This window comes from Miscanthus floridulus, chromosome 1 (genome assembly GCF_019320115.1).
Source record: "Miscanthus floridulus cultivar M001 chromosome 1, ASM1932011v1, whole genome shotgun sequence".
In the NCBI taxonomy this organism is placed as follows: Eukaryota; Viridiplantae; Streptophyta; class Magnoliopsida; order Poales; family Poaceae; genus Miscanthus; species Miscanthus floridulus.
The window spans coordinates 83,643,943-83,649,927 of NC_089580.1; positions in this window are offsets into that span (position 1 = coordinate 83,643,943).

A 5,985-nucleotide genomic window follows, 5' to 3' on the forward strand; every position below is an offset into this window, starting at 1 on the left:
AATATTGCCAACCGTGACCCACCTCATCCTAAAGCTCGTAGGTGACAGGAAATCACCTGACTTCTACCGCACTAAGCATGGATAAGCATTTAACCCGTTCCTAAACTTAAATAGGATTCAAGTGTGATATCTAGGACAAGGATAGATATATAATGCAACAATTGGTTCCAACCAATTCCAATACTTAATGCATCAGCAACGATAAAAGATACTCAAGATATTTGTAAAAACATGGGAGACTTAATATGCTCTGGGGCTTGCCTTTCAGGAAAGAGGATGGGCGGTGGTCAGGGCACTCGGGCAACTCCTCCTCGGTGCTGCTTTGTCGGTTGCCTGAACCTCAGGCTCCTCCTCCTGGCTCGCTCCCTCAAACTCTAGAAGCGTCACTCTCTCCAACACACCTATTGCATGTATGTGCATAGATAAATATCATGGATGCACATGAATGAAGTTAGGGAAGCTCAGCGAATGCACATGCTTACTGCAGTCCGCATATTCTAACTTAAGCCTCTACTCAAATCACTTTAACTTACCAAGTTTATACAACCTAATATACAATTGCTCATCTTAGTTAAGGACCTAGCACCTGCACCTAAGCATGTTCTCAAGTTAGGCTAGCACCTAAACAATCAACAAGAACATTGCAACAAAGCATACACACAAACATTCGTATTTCAGCAAAACATGGACTATACAGTGGTACAGTAAATTGATCATAACTAGAGATCTACAAATCGAAAATGGTAGGCAACAAGACAATTTGGAAAGCTTATGAAATTTCCTACAATTCATTTTCAGACCACAAGGCATGATTCCAACCTTTACTAGGTCGAATTTACATAAACACATAATTAGGTCTAAATAGGACAGAGAGCAAGCAAAACTGTGATCCAACTTTGAACGACTGTAACTCCTAAACTACTAGGGCCAAATGCCACCAAATTTTAACAGGAGCTAGATAAGTTATCTACAACTTTTGTATTCACCACTTTCCCAGCAAACCAAATTATCATGGTGAACTTTGCAAAGTTCCCAGAACTATCCAGAGAGACATAATGCAAGAGAATATTTATTAACTTATGTTGCAAACATATAAATGGACAAAACCAACTTTACTAACTAATCACACATATCAAAATAACACCAGAAAGTAAATTGTTCACCACAAATTCATTTCTTTTAATGCCTTTCTTAATTTATTTAATTATTTAAGAGGAATAATAAACATATATGAAAACTACACCATTTAATCTACAAAATTACAGTAGGTACTACATGCTCCAAGTAGGCTACTGTAAAAATTTTATATCATTTGAACAAGTATAACATCCTACACAAAAATGACAAGGCATAAAGGATTAAAATAACATAAATAGGAAACCCTAGAGAAAAGTGTCAAGCAATAGATTTTATATTTTTCTTAGCATCCTTAAGGTACTAGGACAACCTCCAATAAATTTTATGGTCATTGGATTTGTAGATTAATTATTAAAATTCACACAAGGATCATCTAATGATAAAAGGAAAATCTATAACTCAAAAACTATTCATGCACTGACTCTCAAATTTTTACCAGAGCCTATACTCATCAAGAAAAGCTCACCATAAAAATTTCATAATTTTTGGAGCAAATGAACTCTAGATATAAATTAAACAAGTTTGCATTCATTTAAAAACACATTTTAAGTTGCAATTTAATTCATCCAGAAACTTTACTACAAGTGTCCATGTTATATTTTTTTCTAAATACTACACTTCGCCAAGATCCTAACAAAATTAGAACCACCCAATTTGGATTCACTCAACTGGAGATATAAATTTTACAAAACAGCATTCAAATCTGAAATATTTGAACTATCTTTCTAACCCTAAGTCACTGACAACTGGGGCCCGCTTGTCAGCGAAACGAAAACAGAGCACAGCACGGGATGGCGTGGAATCGACGATAGCTCGCCGACAGCGGCTTCTCTAGCGACGGCGTCAGTACTACAAGCATGGCCACTACATCCCAAACACACTGAGCTAACTAATTGGACCTATGGCCGGAGCTAGCGACTACGACAGCGGCCATGGCGGTGCCGGACGACGGTGAGACGCCAGAGCTGGCGATGAGGGCTCGATCCAAGGGTTGGCCAAGACTCTAGAGACCATGGCTAAGCTAGTGCACATGCTATCTAGGCAAGTGGCGGTCGAAAACAGACTGGCCGCAGCTATGGGGCATGGCAGCGGACCACCGACGAGGCCGTGCTCGGCGAGAACACCTTACCGAGCGCTTCTAGCTAGCAAGGTGGGCGAGGTGATGAGGCGGGACCACTATGGAGCTTTTGTGGTGGCGCACGAATGGTGCAGTGTGAGCTAGCACTGGCAATGGCGATGGAGGCACTGTGGTGAGCTGCTGCGGGCGAGCGCAAATGCAAAGGAGAACACCAGAGTGAAATGCGAGCTAGGAGGAGTCATGGGCGAGCGCTGCGGCATGAAATGCCATGCTGAGGCTCAACGTGGCCTGGCCGGGCAGCGCAGCGGCAATGTGTGGCCATCCATGTGGCGTTCAACCTCTGAAATGGTCGGCACTATAGCTGTCGATTCAGTTCGGCCATTAGAGCTCGGCAGCGGCCTGATAGTGATACTTGGCGATGATAAATCTCCTAATACATTGATCATTAGCGAAAACAATCTAAACAACAATTGAAGCCCCATATACCATCTACAATTTCTATTAAAGGATCAAAGTCTAACTCTCATCCAATGCAGAGTAGAATCATACCAAAGTCAGCTTCACCAAGCTATAAATGCAGTCAATACTTAGAAAATTTTCTAAGTGTTGAATCAGCACCCAAAACTGACTTGTGGGACATGTTTGGGACTGTTCCACACATTTTCATGACTTGGCCTCTAAACAAAGTTTGTTCCACATATAATTTTCTACAACTTTGCTTTAGGTTGCTCAGAAATGCAAAGCTTCTAAGTAACACTTTTTAAAAGGTCAAACAAATTGGTTCCAGGGTTCCAATTTGGTCAAACCTCACTTAGGGGCATAATTAGTCAATTTAGTTAACATGAATAGTGCTCCACTATGTATCCTAAGTGTAGTTAAGGTGTTTTAGGTGATAATTAACCACACCACACATTGATCATACCAAAATCAAGCATCACATGCATTGAAACAAGGGAAAACAAGTGAATTGCTACTTATGTTTCAAAGCCATGCTTCATATGTTTCATGAGTTTGTTGCATAGTACTAACTAACCATGTTTCACTAAAGTATGTGACACATTTCAAGAGTGAGTTGAACATGTTGCACTTGAGTGTTGCGCACTATCCATTTCATAAAACAAACACACATGAAATAGAACAATATGTTGCAATGTTTCAAAAGCATGTTTCAACAATCCAAGCTCATGAATGGATGAATGATGCTCATGTTTATGAAATGCCAGTGCAAATGTGGAAGCCAAACACTTGGGGTGTTATAGCCCTCCCCCTTATAAAAATCTCGTCCTGAGACTTGACAAGTGTACCATTGTTGATAGAATTCCTTATAACATTCCCTTAAATAATCTTCTCTTTCCCAAGTTGCATCGTGTTCACTACCCTGATTACTCCACATGACCTTGTAAAACTTGACCACCCGACTCCAAGTCACTCGCTCATGAGTGTCAATTACTTGGATCAGTTTTTCTTCAAAAGTCAAATTAGATTCTACCTCGATATCCCCTAGTGGAACTCTCTCTTCAGGGACGTGAAGACATTTCTTCAACTGAGATACGTGAAAGACATTGAAGATAGCACTCATCTCAGGAGGTAATTGGATCTTGTATGCTACCTTACCACTCTGTCCTATAATTTGAAACAGACCAACATATCTCGGTGCAAGCTTTCACTTCACACCAAATCGTTGGACACTCTTCATGGGTGAGACTTTCAGATAAAAAAAGTCTCCAACTTCAAACTCGATAGGTTTTCTACGGTGATCAGCATAACTTTTCTGCCTAGCTTGAGCTGTGGCCATATGGGTTTGGATAATACGGACTTGTTATTCAGCTTCTTGAACAAAATCAATTCCATAATATCTCCTTTCACCAGCTTCAACCCAATTCAACGGGGTTCTACACTTTCGGCCGTACAAAGCTTCAAATAGTGCCATCTTGATACTCTCTTGATAACTATTATTGTAAGAGAATTCAGCTAGGGGCAACCACTTTTCCCATGAACCCTTAGACAAGATGACACACACTCTCAACATATCTTCTAATATTTGATTCACTCGCTCAGTTTACCCATTGGTTTGCGGATGATAGGCAGAGCTTCTTACTAACTTAGTTCCCAATAATCCGTGTAAGTGCTCCCAAAAGCGAGCAGTGAACTATGGTCCTCTATCAGAGACAATAGTGTGAGGTACCCCATGAAGTTGGACTATCTAATTGAAGTACAACTCAGCATAGTCAGTTGGATGGAAATCTACACGAACAGGAATGAAGTGTGCAGACTTGGTCAGACGGTCTACAATCACCCAAATAGAGTTAAAATTCCTCTGAGTAGTAGGGAGTCCAACAATGAAATCCATACTTATCTCCTCCCATTTCCAACCTGGAATAGAGAGTGGCTAAAGCAATCCAGCTTTCATGTGCACAGCTTTGACTCAACAGCAAGTGTCACACCTAGTTACATAAGTGACTATCTCTTTCTTCATCTTGGTCCACCAAAATCTAGGCTTCAAATTATGATACATTTTGTTACTACCAGGATGAATAGATAATTTAGAGGAATGTGCTTCAGATATGATTTGATTTCTAAGCTCTCTATCCTTCGGAACCACCAACCTATCCTTGAACCATAACATGTCATTCTCATCTACTCAAAAATGCTTGGTTTCTTGCTCTTTTATCTTACGCTTGATGTGGAACACACCTAGATCTATCTTCTGTAGCTCAATAATTTGACTCTGTAGAGTACAACTGACAGTGATGTTGTGAAGGACTACAGGATGTAGGAGTTTTGACAAATGAAGGTCACTTTCAATCAAAGAGTGGCAATGAGATTTCTTGCTTAAGGCATCCGCAACAACGTTTGCCTTGCCAGGATGATAGTGCACTTGGAGGTTATAATCCTTGATCAACTCGAGCCATCTTCTCTGACGCATATTCAACTCAGGTTGAGTGAAGATGTACTTAAGACTTTTATGACGAGTGTAGATGTGGCACACATTGCCAAGCAAATAATGTCTCTAGACCTTCAAAGCATGAACAACTACAGTGAGTTCTAAGTCATGTGTAGGATAATTCACCTCATGCTCCAAAGTTGGCGAGAGGTATAAGCAATGACTCATCCTTCCTGCATAAGAACACCTCCTAAACCTGTGCCGGATGCATCACAAAACACATCAAAAGGTTTCTCGATGTCTAGTTGCGCCAAAACTAGAGCCAAAGTTAGAAGGGTTCACAGGATGTAAAAAGCCGCATCACACTCGAAAGTCCAGACAAACCTCGCGTCTTTTTGCAGCAACCGAGTCATAGGCTTGGCTATTTTAGAGAAATCTAGGATAAAGCGACGATAATAACTAGCCAACCCCAGAAAATTCTGAACCTCATGCATCAAGATTAGAGCCTTCTAGTCCAACACTTCTTGCACCTTGGTGGGATCCACCATAATTCCACCATCGAACAATACGTTTCTGAGAAAAGGTACCTCACGAAGCCAGAATTCACACTTGCTGAACTTTGCATAAAGCTTGTGGTCATGCAATCTAGTGAGAACCACTCGCAAATGTTCAACGTGATCTTCTTCATTCTCAGAATAGACCAAGATATCATCTATAAATACCACCATGAATTTGTCCAACTCGGGCATAAACAATGAATTCATCAAATACATGAAGTGTGCGGGGGCATTGGTCAATCCAAAAGACATAACAAGATACTCATAAAGACCGTATCTTATAGAGAAGGAAGTTTTTGGAATATCCTCAGGCTGGATTTTGATTTGAT